The 18,954-nt window shown below is 45.6% G+C and overlaps 1 protein-coding gene across 3 annotated transcripts in view; it reads right to left on the reverse strand.

Moving 5' to 3' along the window:
* LOC143934564 (uncharacterized) overlaps positions 1-18,012 on the reverse strand; it is a 109,721-nt gene extending 91,709 nt beyond the window's left edge. For all 3 annotated transcript variants that reach the window (XM_077458315.1, XM_077458307.1, XM_077458300.1), the window contains exon 1: positions 17,918-18,012. The gene's annotated coding sequence lies outside the window, so the exon portion shown is untranslated. The remainder of the gene's footprint in view (positions 1-17,917) is intronic.
* Positions 18,013-18,954: the final 942 nt, after the last annotated feature.

Below are 18,954 nucleotides of genomic sequence, written 5' to 3' on the forward strand. Positions count from 1 at the left end.
ATGGGACAAAATAACAAAAAGTCAATGTGCAAAACCATTTACCCCTAAAGTCAATATTTTGTAGAACCACCTTTTGTGGCTATCACAGTTCTAAGTCACTTTGGATAAATCTCAATGAGCTTGCCACATTTTACCAATGGGATTTTTGCCCATTCTTCCTTGCAAAACTGCTCCAGCTCCTTCAAGTTGGATGGTTTGCACTTGTGAACAGCAATCTTTAAGTCGGACCACAGATTTTCTATTGGATTGAGGTCTGGGCTTTGACTAGGCCATTTACATTTTCCCCCTTAAACCACTCAAGTGTTGCTTTAGCAGTGCGCTTGGGGTCATTGTCCTGCTGGAAGGTGAACCTCCATCCTAGCCTCAAATCATACACGGAGTGGTACAGGTTTTGCTCAAGAATATCCCTGTATTTAGCACCATCCACCTTTCTCTCAACTCTGAACAGTTTCCCAGTCCTGGCTGCTAAAAAACACTGTGGGGATGGTGTTCTTTGGGTGATGTGTTGGGTTTGCGCCAGACATCGCCGTTTCTTTGATGGCCAAAAAGTTAAATTTTAGTCTCATCAGACCAGAGCACCTTTTTCCATACATTTTGGGAATCTCCCACAATGCCTTTTTGCAAACTCAAAACGTGCAGTTTTGTTTTTTGATGAAAGTAATGGCTTTCTTCTGGCCACTCTGCCATAAAGCCCAACTCTATGGAGCACACGGCTTATTGTCATCCTATGTACAGATACTCCAGTCTCTGCTGTGGAACTCTGCAGCTCTTCAAGGGTTACCTTAGGTCTCTGTGCTGCCTCTATGATTAATGCCCTCCTTGCCTGGTCCGTGAGTTTTGGTGAGTGGCAGTCTCTTGGCAGGTTTGCCGTTGTGCCATGTTCTTTCCATTTTGTGGAAATGATAGATTTGATGGTGCTCCTAGGGATCAAAGATTGGTTGTTTTTTTTGTAATATATAACCTAACCCTGACTTGTACTTAACAACATCGCACCTTGTTTGGAGAGTTCCTTGGTATTCATGGCAGTGTTTTGTTAGTGGTGCCTCTTGCTTAGGTGTTGCAGCCCCTGGGGCCTTTCCAAAAAAAAAAAAAAAAAAAGGTGTATATGTAATGACAGATCATGTGACACTTAGATTGCACACAGGTGGACATAATTTCACTAAACTGTGTGATTTCTGAAGGTAATTTGTTGTATCAGAGCTTTTTATGGGCTTCATAACAAAGGGGGTGAATACATACGCACATGCCAATTAGTTTTCTATAAAATTGCATTTTTGTACTCACCGTAAAATCCTTTTCTCTGAAATTCATTGACGGACACAGCTCCTTTAATTCTTGACCTTAGAGGAGTTATCACACCACCTTCAGGAGAGGACTAGGCAGAACATGTAAAAACAGCAAGACTGCACAGCATGGCCCAGTCCCTCTGGCTATAACCCCTCACCCTCCAGCTCAGCTCGTCAAAAAGCAGTACAAAACATAAATAGGAGGGGTGGGTGTTGTGTCCGTCAATGAACATCAGAGAAAAGGATTTCAAACGGCGAGTACAATAATCCCATTTTCTCTTTCGTTCATTGACGGACACAGCTCCTTTAATTCTTGACCTTAGGGATGTCCCCAAGCAGTGTCCAAAAAAATGAGGGGTGGAAACAGCAAAAAAAACAACTTCACCCACAACAAAAGGAACAACTCAACAGAGGAGTCGCCATCTTAAAATGGCCGTCATCAAAACCAGCGGCCAACATATGCTTTAAAAGATGCGTTTACAACAAACTTGTAACTTAAAGTGTAATTGCAACTTTACACAGCCGCCTGCAAAACCACTACAGCCAAAGATGCTCTTACGTCAACTTTGTAGAAGTTAGAGAAAGTGTGAATGGATGACCAAGTTGCCGCCTTCTACACCTAGGAGACAGATGCTTGATGTCGGAAAGCCCAGGAGGTCCCAATTTCTCTGGTGGAATGAGCCATGACAGGAAAAGAGGGCACCTGCCCCTTTTAAGGCATAGGCCTGAACCACGATCTGTCTGATCCACTGAGAAATTGTGGACTGAACTGAATAAGTGTGAGGACGCCACCCCATCTCCTCACACGTGGAGATGCAAGCCTTCCATGTACGATGGCAAATCTTCCGAGAAGACTTCCGTGCCCTCAGTATAGTGGAAATTACTGAGTCTAACAGACCTCGGACCTTTAGTACCTGGTTTTCAACAGCCATGCCGTTAAAACCAGCGATGGTAAAGCAGGATGAAGTATCGGACCTTGCGACAGAAGGTCCTCTTGCAGCAGTAGCCGCCAAGAAACATCTGCTACCAGTCATACTAGGTTGGCGTACCAAGGACACAGAGGCCAATCTGGGGCAATCGGAATTACTGGAATCCCCTTGGCTTCCACTGAGCAGCAGACGTGTTTGAGTGGGGGGGGGCATAAATCAGACTATAATGACCCCAGGGAGCCACCAATGCGTCTGATATGTCCACCCAGGGATCTCTTGTCCTGAACACAAACCTCTGCACCTTCCGTTCGAGCTGAGAGGCCAAGAGGTCCACATCTGGTGTGCCCCACCTTGGGGAAAGGAGCCTGAATATCTCAGAATGCAACAACCATTCCCCTGGGTCCAGCCTCTGATGACTTAGTCCTCCTGACAGTTTTCTATGCCCGGGATGTATATGGCCGACACATGTTGCTCTGCCCACTGGAGGATGTGAACGACCTCCCGTGCTGCAGCCGAGTTCCTTGTTCTTTCTTAATGGTTGACGTATGCTCCCGCCATGGCGCTGTCTGACTGGATCCTAACTGGACATCCTTGTAGCCTCATTAACCATATGGAGAGGCACAGCCTAATCGCCCAAAGCTCGAGCACATTGATCAGCAGTTGGGATTCTTCCCACGACCAAAGGCCCTGGGCAGACTGTACTCCCAGCAACCCCCCCCCCTTCCAACCGGTCAGGGTGGCGTCCGCTGTGATCACCGTCCAATGGAGAGAAAGGAATGAGAGATTTGATCCATTTTGACAAAATCTCCTTCTGCAAGACTCGAGTGTGAAACTGAGCGTACAGTAGTGCCTCAAAAGAGGCCCAGAACTTGCATACAGAAGCACAGCGACTACCACCTGCAGTTCAACAACTTCACCACAGCTTGAAGAGTCTGCAGCTTGGATGAAAACTATCGCTTCTGGGAGGAGTCCAACATCAAGTCCAGGTACTCCAGGCGTTGAGTCGGCACAGTAACACCAACTTCTTTAGGTTCAGCACCCAACCAAACTCCCAGAGAGTCTGCATGATGATCGCTACATCCTCCCTTAATTCTGAGGTGAAAGCTGCTCTCAGGAAGAGGTCGTCTAGGTCAGTGGTCATCAACCCTGTCCTCAGGGTCCACTAACAGGCCATGTTTTATGTACTACCTTGTGGAGATGCAGACTAGAATACTGCAATCACTGAGCAGAAAATTATATCACCTGTGATGTATTTCAGTTATCTTGAAAACCTCACCTGTTAGTGGGCTCTGATGGAGTGTAGCATCCACGGAGCAAACTCATTCCATCCTGAACCTTTGCACCTTCAAGTGCAGCATTGGACATACCCCTTCATTTTTGGAGACTACAAACAGATTGGAGTAGAATCCCTGAAACTTTTCCAGCGCCAGTACAGGTACTACAACCCCGTGCAGTAGCAGGTCCTGTACTGTCCCGAACAGGGCTTCCCGACGAGCTGGAAGTAGAGGTAGGTTGAAGGGAAAAAAAATCTGTTTGGTGGACAAGAAAGAAACTAACTATCTTGTATCCCGATGAAACCAGTTGGCAGACCCACCGGTCAGACAGTTGATAGGTCCACCGAGCTGCAAACTCCCGAAGGCTACCCCCCCCACCCAAGAGTTGGGTGGGACAAACTTTCATGCAGTAAAATTTTTGTTCTTTTACCCGGTTGCAATAGGAGGGATGTCTGGGGAAGAAGCGCCAGCTGAGGCAACAAAAAATAAATAAAAAATGTCCGCCGGCCGTACTTGTACATGTAATGCAGGGCTCGACAAAACCCGGGCGCCAGGTCGCATTGGCGACTAGAAATAGCGACCTCGCGCCTGGGGCAGCACAGCTGGGGGTATCCCGTCTCTGTGGACCCCCCCAGCGTGATCGCGTCAGGCCAATCTCCATAGGCGACGTTTAAAAAAATTCTACAGGTTGCACGTTTTGAGTTACAGAGGAGGTCTGGGGCTAGAATTATTGCTCTCGCTCTACCGATCACGGCGCTACCTCCTATGTGTGGTTCGAACACCGATTTTATATGCGGGCAGGACAGGGCGCGTTTAAAAATTATTATTTTTTCTGCTTATTTTAACTTTTTTTTTTTTCCCACTGTTCTTTTAAAAAAAATGTTGTGTCACTTTTATTCTTATTACAAGGAATGTAAAAATCCCTTGTAATAGAAAAAGCATGACAGGTCCTCTTAAATATGAGATCTGGGGTCAGAGAGACCTCGGATCTCATATTTACACTAAAATGCAATTGAAAAAAAAAAAAAAATGTCCCTGTAAGAGCTATGGGGAATGACTTGGAGACGGGGGGGGGGGGGGCAGGGACAGGTCCGGATCGCCGTCACGGACCTGGCTCCTAACTTTTTAAGCTGGCTCCTAGATTCCAAGCAAATTTGTCAACCCCTGATGTAATGTAACAAAATAGGTAAAAAGCCAAGGAGGTGAATATTTTTGCAAGGCACTGTATATATCAGATGTCTGATCCAGCCATTTCCAACCAGATCGGGCCATAACCTCATGCCATCAGGGGCCCTCTTACCAGCTAGCCAGCCACTATCTGAAGGGACAGTCAATAAGGCTTAGAAAATCTATTGTAATGGTTATTGTTCCCCTATTAAACATCTGCGAACATTGCTCATCTCTCCCCCCACCCCTCTTGCACACCAACATACATGACACTCAGTCCAGCCAAGCTATTATGTTTGTGCACCTGATCCTTCTACTTCAGCCAGGTCAAATGGTAAACACGTATCTATCTGCCCCTTGTATCTTTGGGCAGCTAAAAAAAATATATATACACACATATATATATATATATATATATATATATATATATATATATATATATATATATATATATATATATATATATATATATATATATATATATATATATATATATATATATATATATATATATACACACACACACACATATATATATATATATACATACATATACATATACACACACACACATACACACACACACATATATATATAATAAGTAATACATGGACACACAAATAGTTTTGTGTGTGTCCTGTCCACACCACAATGCTGTGGTCATGAACAGTGCTAGCATTGCATTGAAATGCTATGCTTAAATGTCTGTCAACGCAAGTCTTTTGGAGAAAAAAAAAAAAAGCTTTTTATTATTTTGCCCCTTACAAGGACCCATACAGCAGCCATCTTAGATGGGAAGTAGAGAGTGTATAGCGGAAAGCTGGCTAGTGAGGCGTCCCAATAACAGGGTTTACAGAAACGAATGCGTTTCCAAGTCATGTGCAGGCTGTTATGATAGACATCCAGCTTGCCAATGCCGCTCCACAATAAAATGCATTTGTCTCTCTCACACCTTCTCTTAACTCACAAACAGGTACGTAAAAAAAAAAAAAAAAAAATAAAAAAATAAAAAAATAAAAGAAGGGGGAGCGTGTCACAGCACAATGGAAGGCTATGTACATACGTTTTTGGAGCATATTTATGAGTTTCAGTTTCTGCCGAGAGCATGAAAACATGCGTCCTCTTGACGGCCTGGCCGCATACTCACGTGCAATAGTGCCAATAGAGCTGTGTCGAGCACGGAGATCTCCCGATCACTTGCGTTTAGGAGTTTTATGATCATGTGACTGCCAAATACCCCATCTCCCAACATTCTAAAGCCCTTAAAAGGGTGGCAGGAGCCAGCGCCAAGGGGTTAAAGTGGTTGTAAAAACCAATCTGACTTGTTTCTACAGGTAAGCCTATAATAAGGTTTACCCATTAGGTACTGTAAATATCTCCTAAAAGTGCACTGTTTTATGAGATATTTACTGTATATGCAGCTGATGACATTGGCGCATGTGCTCTGGAGAAACGGGTACCGTGTCCGTTTCTTCAGAGTCCTGTGCCACAAACGGCAGCCCCCCAAACATTTGCGAGAGTGACGTCATCGCAGCTTCAGCCAGTCACACAGCCAGAGACCACAGACCCGGAAGGAAGACGGGTGAAGAGTTAAGTGGCCTCCAATGGTGACAGCACATTGCTGGAAGGCTTCGTTTTCAGGCAAGTTTCACATAATGTGCTAGTATGCATTGTATACTAGCACATTATGGCTTTACCAGAAAAAAAAAAGTCACCTAGCGATTTATTATCGCTTTAAAGTGATATTTTTTAATACCAAACGAACCCTTACAAACATATACTTGCCTCCACTGTGCAGCTCGTTTTGCACAGAGTGGCCCCAAACCTTGTCTTCTGGGGTCCCTTGGAGGCTCCCAAGTCCAACATCCATAGCCGCAGAATGCCACACTTGGCCTCAACCCCGGGTCATTGGATTTGATTGACAACAGCAGGAGCCAATGGCTGTGCTGCTATCAATCTATCCAATCAAGAGCCGAGAACCCTGGGCAGAGAAACAGCGCGTCCCTGAAGGGTCAAGTTCTAGGGCTCAGGTAAGTGAAAATTGGGGGGGGGGGGGGGGGGGGTTTACTGGGGTGGTCACTGGCAGGTGTTTTTTTCACCTTAATGCATAGGATACATTAAGGCAGGACTCGACAAACCCTGGGTGCCATAGGTTGCATTTGCAACTAGAATTAGCGGCCTGGCAGTGGCACAGCCGGGATCCGGTCTCCGTGCAACCCTCCGGCGTGATCGTGTTGGGCCACACTGCCACCACCCGGTAGTTGAGGCCGTGGCTTTGAGGCCTTCTGCGGTCCTATGCTTCCTTCTGAAATCTGGCGCCCTCTTCAGGTGGCCGTTGGTATGACAACCAGCAATGCTAATGGAGCTTACCCTGCCTACCCATCTCCTTACCTTTACTTAGAATAAAAATATTTATATATAATGTTTAGGGGTTCTAACACCCTAAAGAATAAAATGGTGGTCATTGCAATACGGTCTGTCACACTGTATTTGCACAGCGGACTTACAAGCACACTTTTTTGGATTTTTTATTTATTTAAAGGCAAGAGTAACCAAAACAATTTTTTTTTATATTGTGAAAGATAATGTTACACCGAGTAAATTGATACCCAACATGTCATGCTTAAAAATTGCATCCGCTCGTGGAATGGCGACAAACTTTTACCCTTTAAAGCGGAGGCCCACCCTAAAGTGGACCTTCCACTCATTGGAACCCTCCCCCCCTCCGGCGCCACAATTGCCACCTTTCAGGGGGGGAGGTGGGTGCAGGTACTTGTACAGTACAGATATCTGCACCCACTTCCGGCGTAGATTCTGCAGAAGGTACACCCCTTTCCGCAGAATCTACGCCCCTTTCCGAAGGTCCCCCCGCTGCCTGCTGGGAAACACGGATCCCAGAGACAGCGGGGACCATCCTTATTGCGCAGCGCGACTTGCGCATGCGCAGGAGGGGACCGGGAAATGAAGCCGAAAGGCTCCACTTCCTGATTCCCATACCCAAAATGGCGGCGGCAGCACCCGAGAGACGATCGAGAGATCGGCTTCCGACATCGCAGGCGCGCTGGGCGGGTAAGTGTCATTATTTTAAAAGTCAGCAGCTGCAGTATTTGTAAAAAAAAAAAAAAAAAAAAATTGTACAGGTTGCATGTTTTGAGTTACAGAGGAGCGTCTAGGGCTAGAATTATTGCTCTCGCTCTACCGATCGCAGCGATACCTCACATGCATGGTTTGAACACCGCTTTCATATATGCGTTCGCTTCTGCAGGCGAGCTTGGCGGGACGGGGCACGTTTACAATTATTTTTCTTCTTATTTTTTTTAACTTTTATTTTTTCAGTGTGTGTGTGTGTGTGTGTGTTTCCTATTACAAGGAATGTAAAAATCCCTTGTAATAGAAAAAAAAAAAAAAAAAAGCATGACAAAAAATGTGACAAAAAAGAGCTATGGGCAATAACATGGAGGAAGGTGGGGGGGGGGTTTGGGGTAGAGCTGCAACTAACGATTAATTTGTCTGTCGACTAATCTATCGATTAGTCAACGACTATCCGATTATTTTTTAATGAATCTAGTGTTTTTTTGATTAGCTAATTAATCCTTTGGATAACCTTGAGAGTATTGGCGGGCAGAGAATTGGCGGGCAGAGTACTGTATTATAATGGTGGGCAGAGTACTGTATTATAATGGTGGGCAGAGTACTGTATTGCATTGCAGCGCAGAGTATTGCATTGCAGTGGCTGGCAGAGTATCGGGCTGGCAGAATATTGGCTGGGTATGGAGGGATGGCTGCTTCCATCCGACCTCTCCCCTCCACTGCACAGATCAGTACAGAGAGGGGAGAGAGGGGAGAGAGAAACCGGCGTCATGTCATCGGTCCATCGGAGCGATTACATTGTAAACGCCTGGGTGTAGAAAGATGACAGCCGCTTTGGAGCTAGGCCGAAGCCGCGGCCTCTCCTAAGGCCGAGACCACGGAGCGCTCCGAGGATCGCGGCATGTGCGCTCGGATCACGGATCGTGACGATCCGTTGCACCCCTAGGGACGGCGGCACGGAGGGGGAGAAGAGAGGGGGACGGCGGCACGGAGGGCAGCGCTAAATACTAAGCACTGCCACCACTGACGCAGACGCCCAGAACGCACGTCGACGTATTTTCTTAGTCGATTACGTCGAGGCTTCGTGGCAGCTCTAGTTTGGGGGCTATCTTCCCCTCACTCGTCTGCATGTCAGGCTAGGGACAGGTCCGGATCGCTGTTACCGACCTGGCTCCTAACTTTTTTTTAGCTGGCTCCTATATTCCAAGCCCTGCATTAAGGTTAAAAAACACAAGGGTTTACAACCCCTTTAACCACTTGCCGACCGCCGCACGACGATATACGTCGGCAGAATGGCACGGGCAGGCATATGGGCGTATATATAAGTCCCTGCCTGCCCGCGGGTGGGGGGCCCGATCGGGCCCCCCCCCGGTGCCTGCGGCGGTCGGCATTCCTTCGAGAGCGATCCGGGATGAGGGGACGGCCATTCATTCATGGCCACCCCCTCGCGATCGCTCTCGACGAATGGAAATCCTCCGTGACATCACTTCCTCTCCTGTAATGTAAACACAGGAGAGGAAGTGATGTATTCTCTCCTCCGTGTCGGTATTTTTCGTTCCGGCACCGAGGAGAGAGGTTCGGTGAGTTGCACCAACACACCCCACATACAGTAGAACATGCCAGGCACACTCACACCCCCCCTTTACCCCCCGATCACCCCCCCCCCCCAATTACCCCTGCCCCCCCCAGTCACACCAATTGCTTTTTTTTTTTTTTTTTTTTGCATTGGTGTCATTTGTGACTGTAATAACTGTTAGGGCAGTTAGGGTTAGCCCCCTTTAGTTCTAATGTACCCCCCTAACCCCCCCAATAAAGGTTTAACCCCGTGATCACCCCCCGTCGCCAGTGTCACTAAGGCTGGGTTCACATTGCAGCGGTTTGAGAACGGATGTGATTCGCACCGCACTGCAGTGCAAATCACATCCGATCTCTGTGCGATTCGAGTTCAGCCATACAGATAGTATGGCTGAATTCGTGTCGCACCCGCCGCAAACTCGCACGGGACCCTTTTTTTGGTCCGCAGCAGAATCGGATCGCATGGGTGTTCACACCATGCGATCCGAGTTTGCAGATCGCACTGCGATATGCGAACTGATCTGGGGGTGTCATTATTTCACTGACACTCCCAGCAGTTCGCATAGGGCAGTGTGAACTGCCGCCGGGAGGCATGCGATGCGGGAACCCGCCGCGCATTCGTGGCGTTCCCACATCGCTCCAGTGTGAACCCAGCCTAATAAGCGATCGTTTTTCTGATCACTGTATTAGTGTCACAGGTGACGCTAGTTAGGCAGGTAGGTATTTAGGTTCGCCGCAGCTTTTTATAGCGCCAGGGACCCCCATATACTACCGCATAAAGCCCCCTGATTGCCCCCTAGTTAACCCTTTCACCAGTGATCACCATATAACTGTTACAGGTGACGCTGGTTGGTTAGTTATTTTTTTTATAGTTTCAGGGCACCCGCCATTTATTACCTAGTCTCACTAGTGTACCCCTAAATTTAGGGGTGTCTACTTTCCAAAATGGGGTCATTTGGGGGGGGGTTTGTGCCATCTTGGCATTTTATGGCCTTCAAAACTGTAACGCCCTTAGAAAGCCTGAAGGCTGTGCTTGGTTTTCGGGGCCCCGTACGCGGCTAGGCTCCCAAAAAGTCCCACATATGTGGTATCCCCGTACTCAGGAGAAGCAGCAGAATTTATTTTGGGGTGTCATTTCACATATGCCCATAGCATGTGTGAGCAATATATCATTTAGTGACAACTTTGTGAAAAAAAAAAAAAAGTTTGTAATTTTCCCGCAACTTGTGGCAAAATATAAAATATTCCATGGACTCAACATGCCTCTCAGCAAATAGCTTGGGGTGTCTACTTTCTAAAATGGGGTCATTTGTGGGGGTTTTGTGCCATCTTGGCATTTTATGGCCTTCAAAACTGTAATAGGTAGTGAGGAGTGAAGTCAAATATTTACGCCCTTAGAAAACCTGAAGGCGGTTCTTGGATTTCGGGGCCCCGTACGTGGCTAGGCTCCCAAAAAGTCCCACATATGTGGTATCCCCGTACTCAGGAGAAGCAGCAGAATTTATTTTGGGGTGTCATTTCACATATGCCCATAGCATGTGTGAGCAATATATCATTTAGTGACAACTTTGTGAAAAAAAAATAAAAACAAATTTTTTTTGTCATTATTCAATCGCTTGAGGCAAAAAAATAAAATATTCGATGGGCTCAACATGCCACTTATCAATTTCCTTAGGGGGTCTACTTTCCAAAATGGGGTCATTTAGGGGGGTTTTGTACTGCCCTGCCATTTTAGCACCTCAAGAACTGAGATAGGCAGTCGTAAACTAAAAGCTGCGTAAATTCCAGAAAACGTACCATAGTTTGTAGATGTGACAACTTTTGCGCAAACCAATAAATATACAGTTATTGACTTTTTTTTTACCAAAGACATGTGGCTGAATACATTTTGGCCTAAATGTATGACTAAAATTGAGTTTATTGGATTTTTCTAATAACAAAAAGTAGAAAATATCATTTTTTTTCAAAATTTGCGGTCTTTTTCCATTTATATCGCAAAAAATAAAAATCGCAGAGGCAATCAAATACCATCAAAAGAAAGCTCTATTTGTGGGAAGAAAAGGACGCAAATTTTGTTTGGGTACAACATTGCATGACCGCGCAATTACCAGTTAAAGCAGCGCAGTGCCAAATTGTAAAAAGACCTCTGGTCATTTACCAGCAAAATGGTCCGGTCTGAAAGTGGTTAAAGTGGTTGTAAACCCTTACAAACCACTTTGACCTACAGGAAAGCCTAGATTAAGGCTCAACTTTAGGTCCAAGAAATATCTCCTAAACCTACATGGTTTAGGAGATATTTGCCGAAAGACAAGCACCACTGTCTACAGCGCATGCACCGTAGACAGCGTCACGCAGGCGCAATGTCAACTGTGATATGCCGCGAGTGACGGCTCCCGTGCGCATGTGTGGGAGTGACGTCATCGCAGCTTCGTCAAATGACAGCGGCGGAGCAGCGAGACCCACCGAGAAGATGGATGCTCCGCACTACAATAAAAACGCAATTCATTTTTTTTTTTTTTTTAGTACACACACACACACAATAAAAAAAAAAAAAAAAATAAAAAAAAAAAAAATCTTAAGAGGTTGTTTTAAGTGCTGCATAGAAGATAAGACAATATCAAGTTAGTAAGTACCAAAATAATTTTATGCACAGAGTGCTGTGGTTCTGCCTGCTGGCTTCTTCATCACTTCAGGACACAGTAAAGAGGTAGCAGATGGCAGATGAAACCGAGAGACCTTAAAAGAGAAGTATGGGTTTGTTATTTTTTTGCCAATCATACTTACCTTGGTGGATGGAGCATCAGACCAATGCTGTAGCTTTCCCCCCGGAGTCTCTGCACTGAGAAGCGAGCCACAAACACAGCCAATGGCTCGGTTCTCACTCCTCCCCGAGTCCGACTGTCAGTCAGCATCGGTCCTGGTCTGCTTCTCCATGCTCATTGGAGCGATGAGCTGTGGAGGGACAGGGAGAAGCCATCTCAGCAGCTCGCTGAGACTGCCATCAATCAAGGCAGCTGGCGGATCCAGACTTGGGAAGTCGGGACGACGCGCTACCTCATCTAACGGAGGTGACGTCAGTGGAGAGTGGACTTCAGACCGATCTCCGCAGAAAACAGGTCACAGGAGTGCAAAACGAATTGCCCTTCTGTGACCCAGAGGAGAAGCCCAGGCTGGACTTCTCCTTTAAGGACATTGGATTGTTGGCAGAAGTATTTGGATTATTTAGTTCCACTTTAATGGAAACCCAATCACCAAAATTTCATAGAAGCCTTTAACATGTTAATGTAATTTTAAACAAAAAAATGTTCAATGTTTGTTAAAAGGGATTGTAAAGTCTCCAGGTTTTTCACCTTAGTGCATTCTATGCATTAAGGTGAAAAACATTCCGTGCTGCAGCTGCACTCAGAACCCTTCCTTTCTTACCCGAGCCTGTCAGATCCAGCGATGCGCACGATCTAAAACCTGTTTTAAAAAACAAAAAACTCAAAACGAGGCTCTGTTCTTAAGTGGTAAATGGGGGCTGTGTCACTACCATCCCCATGCTCCTATGCACACACAGAGCTGAAGAAATTATTTAAGTTTTGGGGGTTTGTCCTTGACTTTTACAATCTGTTGTTGGTTTTGAACTTTTACATCCTTAATTTCCTTTTTACATATTCTGTTATATTCTTTGTAACATTTAAACAATGATAGCGTTCCTTTATTTTAATATTTTTTTTAAAAGCTCTTTTCTTATCTATAGCTTTTTTAAACTTTGACCATGAGCCACATAGGTTTTGTTGTTCGCTTTTTAATCCAATTGGCCATGGGAAGATACTATGCAGAGAGTTTAAATACAGTCTTTTTGAAGAATTCCCATTTATGTTCATCACTTGCAATATTCCCTCCCAGTCTAAGAACCAATACACACCGTTAGATTTTCTACAGATGATTGTCTTCAGATTAACTAAAGCCATGTGCAAGGGCCTGCCTGACTGCAAACAAATATAAACTCTCAGGCTACTTTCACACTGCGGCATTGGCCGTAAAGCACCGCTATTTTTAGCAGCGCTTTACTGAGGTTCCTGCGGCACTTTTCGGCTGCCAACGAGGCGCTTTTAACCCCTGCTAATGGCCGAAAAAGGGTTAAATGCGCCCGCAAAGCATTTCTTCGCCGGAGCTGCCCATTGATTTCAATGGGCAGGGGCGAAGTAGGAGCAATGTATACACCGCTACTACAGCACCTCAAAGATGCGTCCTGCCAGTGCACCGCTCCAGTGTGAAAGCACTCGGGCTTTCACACTGGAGTGAAAAGAGAGGCTCTTTACAGGATCTATTTTTAGTCCTAGTAAAGCACCTCAGTGTAAAAGCAGCCTTAAGGTTTGACCTCATATTATACGATTTTAGTAAATCATAAGACAAAAAGCTGCAGAAAATCTAGGAGTGTGGATGGGATTTTGGTCTTGGAGAGCAGCCCTCATCCTTGGAAAATCTGCTCTCTTAATAAGTTCTTTAGATTTCCTGTATGTGTTTGTTGCTTACAGCTAACATTAAATGAAATCATGTTATGGTCACTGCTACCCAGTTTGTTTATATAAAATATTGGTAATAAGCCCTGCATGGTTTGAGATTACCAAGTCCAGCAGAGCATCATTTATAGTTGAGGCCTTAAACTGTACCATAAAAACTGTCTTGTGATAGGTTTAAAAATGTTGGCCCTTTAACTGTCCCAGCGGTGCCATTACTCCAGGCAATTTCTGGGTAGTTAAAAGCCCCCAGTATGATCACTGTCTCAGCCCTTTCCCTCTGTGCAAGGAGCGGAGTCTCCACCTCCTCATTAACACTAGGAGGTCTATAACAAACTCCAACGATAACCTTTGTAGTACACACAGCCATGTACAGTTCCATCCATAATGCTTCAGACTCTCCATCAACTAGGTTCTCATTCACACTTGCTTTGAGATCACTTCTCACATAGAGACAGACACCAACACCCCTCTGTTTTACCCCGTCTTTACGAAAGAAAGCATATCCAAGAATAAAAATAGCCCAGTCATGTGAAGGATGAAGCCAAGATTCAGAGCTTCCAACTCACCTATTTTGCTTGGCAGACTTCTGGCATTGGTGAACAAATACTTTAACTCATTGTCATATTTTGCACACTTAAGTTGCATAGTTTTTATTTTACTACATGTAGCACCCTGGAGTTTAGGCAGGGTTGCTCCTCACAAATTTACTTGCCAGTAGTAGTTATTCTGGTTGATTACTGGAGATAATTGATTTTTCCCTAAGTTTTTCCTTGTTGCACTTTTCTATCACTAGGTGGCCAGGTACTTGATACAAGAAGGGCAACACAAGGTCAGGTTATGGGTATTATGGGTTATCTCAGCCAATGGGCATGGGTTTTCTTGAATCCCCTGGCCTGCTGGGAGATAGAGATTTTTTTTATATATATATATTCAGGGGAGGTCAAGTGATCTGTGCCATCTGGACGACTGTCTAGGGGAGCCATGTGTTGTATTGCCTAGGTTGCTAGGCTGATGATGGAGCCTAACCCGGGCACATCTGGCTGCTAGGCTGTCTGAGGGCCTACCCAGAAGCAAGAGAGCAGCGTAGGGTTGGGAATACGGCTTGCAGTCCAACCAAAAGCGACGGTTCTTTCGGGGAGGGAATCTGTCGTGGTCGGAGGTAGAGGAGAAGCTGTCCCCAGTAAGGGACTATCCACCTTATTACCATGGACCCCAGTGAGTAACTGAAGTGGCTGCTAGCTTCTTAAAGCGGCAGTAAAATGCAGTTGTTGGGGGGGGGGGGGGGAGAATTCCTTGCAAGGCAATGTCATAACGTGCTAGTATGCATTGGAAACTAGCCCATTATGATAGACTTGCTTTAGAACGAAGCCGCCCAGTGCCGCGCTGAGAGGGCCAACATTTCCTCAGTCTTTAATGTTCGAGTACACTGGCTATATGAGTGGCCGGAGGCACGATACACAACTCCCGCGCTTCCGCTGTCATTTACGGCATGGGCTCTGAAAGTTCGGCACTGTATGTGCAAGTTTAAGAGATATTCACAGTAGGGATCGACCGATATAATTTTTTCATGCTAATACCAATGTATCAGCCACCTCTCCGGACGATAATTTGTCAATATATTGTACATAAAAAAAAAAGTTTACACTGTCATTTTACATTTTTTGTTTTTTATCACTGTTATTGCTGTCACAAGGAATGTAAACATCCCTTGTGACAGTAAAAGCCATGCGAGAGGTAGGTACTCTTTATGGAGAGATCCCTCCTCTATACCTCAAAGTATTCAAAACGTCAAGATAAGCATTTTTGAATACTTTATTTTTATAAACAGGGGTCTTTAAGATGTCAGTAATCTGGGAAGTGATGTCATGACATCACTTACGGATTACTAGATCCGAGGCCCGAATGAAGCATCGCCTTAATTTGGTTCTTCGGCCAGCCGCTGCATGCTCTGGCCTCCCAGTGGGACGGGAGAGCCCATGCGGAAGGTGGTGGGGTTGGACGTCCCCTCCCGCTGCATTTTAGAACAGGCTTGCCATTAAGTACAAGTGGTAGAACAGAGTTTACTACCACTTTAACAAACAGGTTGTTGACTGGTTATTAAGGATGCCGTTTCCTTAAATATTGCATTCCTGGACCTCTACATTTAAACGGATGCATTTTTTTATTTATTTATTTTTATCAATTGACTTTCACTCCTGTTTTTATGCGTTAACTACCAAGCGTTTTGCTTTATGCCGCAAATAACACATAAAGCAGTAGTGAATTAACATTTTCAGAATCGCATGCGGGATTTGGGAAAACACCTAAATACCACATGCAATCTGGTTCTGTGAATGAAGCCCTATGTGACCAGAGTGGACTAAAAACAGGCAAGTATGCATATCTATTTCATTAAAGTTAGGCAGGATAGGTAGCAGAAACAGGGAAGGAACATTTTTTAAGAGTAGTTAGTGTTAGGTTCACACTTACGCGGTTCACTGCAGCCACAGCAGCCCAATCCCTTGAATAAGCTGCAACTGTGAAAAACGAAGGAAGAAATTCCCTAACCGTTTCAAAAACTGCAGCAGCACAACAACCGCAGGGTGCTTTGGCACCAAGTGTTTTCATGCATGCTCTTATTGGGGGCCATTAAGAATGAATGACTCACCCACGCATCTGCTAAACGGCAGTGTGTTTTGGGGTGGGTGCAAGGACAGCGGATGATGGAGGTAGCCATAAACTGAGCACGGTGTCAGGGCCCAGAAGCCATGATAAACCGTGGTCAGTTTACAAAGGCTAGGTCCTCTCCTGCCTCTGTAAACAAGAGGGTGGGTGATGCTATGACTCCTCCATTCCTGCACAGAGAGAGATGGCCGCTAGGCCGGATAGTTGCTATTCAATGACAGAGAGTGGGTGGGTTGGCAGGGGCAAGACAGCATCAGCATGTGGGTTTCTATAGTGCGAGGCAGCTGCGGAAGCGTCCCTAGGAGCAGAACCGAGTATTGAGGGAATCAAGTCCTGGACACATGTTTGTGTAGTATGTACAGTTAAATCAGGGTACAGACCTGTCTTATACACTAGCACCATACCGTATATACAGAATAGCATGTACGCCAACACTGTACGTTATACACAGAAACGCACCAGACTGTATATAAATGCACACACTAGTCTATAACTAAAGTCCTGTACTGTGCCCACCCTGTGTTGCCTCCTCCTTCCCCCACCAGCTGTCACCTCTGCCCCCCATGTCTCCCAAAAACTCTCCCATCCCCCATTCTCTATGCCCAGCAATAACAGCCATTTTCTTAACTACCACCCCATAATCCCCACCCCTCCCCACTACGCGATAAGTATCGGTAACTGATATCAGCGAGTACTTGCAAAAAAAAGTATCGGCATTCGTAGTTTAAAAAATAAAAAATGGTATTGGTGCAACCCTAAAACACAACCAGTGTCAGTGTGGGCATCTCTCCCACAGAGCTATTGTGTTCCCTGCCCTTTAGAACACAATGGTCACTGCTGGGAGCTATAGCCACTGGCAGTAATTAAAAAGAGTCAAACAGGCTGGCTGTACTGAGATGGAACAGCCTGTCCATAGATAGATGAAATCTCAGGTGAACTGGCTGAGATTGGATCCTTCTATGGCCGGCCTTTGGCTGGAGTTTTACCCACAGACATGGTCCACTGGTGTCACCATCAGAAGAGCCTCCATGGAAATGCTGTGACCCATCACTGGAAGAGTAGGAAAGAGACTGCAGGAGATCAGCAACAAAGGATGAGGAATGGTGAACACATTTAATACGTAAAAAACATATCTATTTACCAAACTAATAATCACTCAGAGGGGGTTTATCTGTACACGAGACGTGATATAACGCATGCTGGGACCAGGCAGGCTGTCAGGACGGTGAGTGTGTCCCTGTACCCATCATTACACCGCTCGGATCCTCACACTGGCGGGGTGTACCGAGCATGTCGTACAATGGAGAATCGCAACACCATATCACCACTAAATGCGCCACTTACAAAATCATACGATACTCAAACCTAGGTCATATAAAGGGAAGCAGTGTACCGCCTGACCGTGTACACCACCAATCACCTACCTGAGCAGTCCTCCTATTCCACCGCACCGACAAACACAACGAGCCGGACACACAGCGACAAACAAGAGCAACAGCACAATTATCTCCGGGGATAGGCGGGGGGAACAAAAGCTGGCGAAAATCACACACTACCCCCTGGTGGCTGGGAGGAGACATGACCATTAGACGAGACATTGAAATTTGTTTTGTAAAGTTATGAAATGATGTAAATGTTTATGTATGTTTATTTTATTGTAAAATATTTATGATAAATGTTATAAGAGATCCATTCATACTGGTGTCAGAGATCGGATGGATTCGCACTGCAGTGAAAACACATGCGATCTCCGTGCGATGCGATTTCAGCCATAAAGATCGTATGGCTGAATTTGCATCAAACTCGCACAGGACCCATTTTTTCTTTGTCCGCAGCAGATTCGGATCACATGGGTGTTCACACCCATGCAGTCCGATTCTTGTCCGAGTTTGCAGATTGCACTGCAATATGCAAACTGATTTGGCAGTGTCATTAACTTTTACCTGACACTCCCAGCAGTTCAAATAGGGAAGCGTGAACTGCCGCCGGGAAACATGCGAGATGGAACCCGCATAGCAGCAGTGTGAACCGGTTAATGTCATTTTATTTATGTATGTTAGAACAGAAAATGTGGAGCTTTATTTGTATTTGTTTCATCACAGTCCATAGGAAGACATGGCTAATGTAACGCATGCGGGCAACAAGGCCCAGATGCCAAACCCTTTTCGTGCTTTCCTCAGGGCCCCCACATAGACATTGTATTTCCCCATCGCTTTGTTATAGCTGTTACATCTAGCCTTATCATTTATTATGTCTCCACTCTACTACTGTCTCCTGAATAGCGATGAGCTTGGTGTTCGAGTCAAATGCACCATCGACTCGAACACCAGCTGTTCACCCGTTCGGCGAAGCCAGAACTCTGTGGGCCGCTCGCGCCAAATTCGTGTGGCACTCACGGCCCACAATGCACTACGCCATTGCAGTTCATTGCTGGCTCATGATTGGCCAAGCATGCACTGTG

This window comes from Lithobates pipiens, unplaced genomic scaffold (assembly GCF_037356315.1).
Source record: "Lithobates pipiens isolate NorthernLeopardFrog02 unplaced genomic scaffold, aLitPip1_a1.2 Scaffold_10, whole genome shotgun sequence".
In the NCBI taxonomy this organism is placed as follows: Eukaryota; Metazoa; Chordata; class Amphibia; order Anura; family Ranidae; genus Lithobates; species Lithobates pipiens.